General features: G+C 30.5%; 1 protein-coding gene across 1 annotated transcript in view; it reads left to right on the top strand.

Moving 5' to 3' along the window:
* Positions 1-491, top strand: part of LOC119594369 — a gene marked incomplete at its 3' end in the record, with an annotated part of 9,749 nt that overhangs the window by 8,056 nt on the left and 1,202 nt on the right.

Below are 491 nucleotides of genomic sequence, written 5' to 3' on the forward strand. Positions count from 1 at the left end.
TGTCTGTAAAATTGTTTTTTATTTTATCAAAAATGCAATTACCAGATCTGTAAAAAAAAAAATACTAAAACTGTTTTAGGTCATTACCCATATGTATTCTGTAATCAAAGATCTTGGTATAAGAATTAATGTTATTATTAATCGTTTCCAATATATTTCAAATTCATAGGAAATAACATTACCTTGTTAACAGTGTAAAACCTTGCTAGTTGTGGAGTTACAATGTATGGATATAAACGTATTGTTTAAAACTTGGCGTGTGTTTTACCGTAGATTATTGAGGTAAAAAAATCTCTCATACTCCTAGATAGTATGGATGCCCGAACGTTTAATGACATAACTAAAGAGAAAATGATCAATTTTCTCATGTTCAGTTTAAACAGTCCTTCCAAAGATTAACCAATCACTTTAGAAACATCCTGGCCCCATGCTCTCTGCCGTAGTATCAAATGAGAGATAGAATTATGAGATAGAAAGACCTATTCATTGGC

This window comes from Penaeus monodon, chromosome 33 (genome assembly GCF_015228065.2).
Source record: "Penaeus monodon isolate SGIC_2016 chromosome 33, NSTDA_Pmon_1, whole genome shotgun sequence".
NCBI lineage: Eukaryota > Metazoa > Arthropoda > Malacostraca > Decapoda > Penaeidae > Penaeus > Penaeus monodon.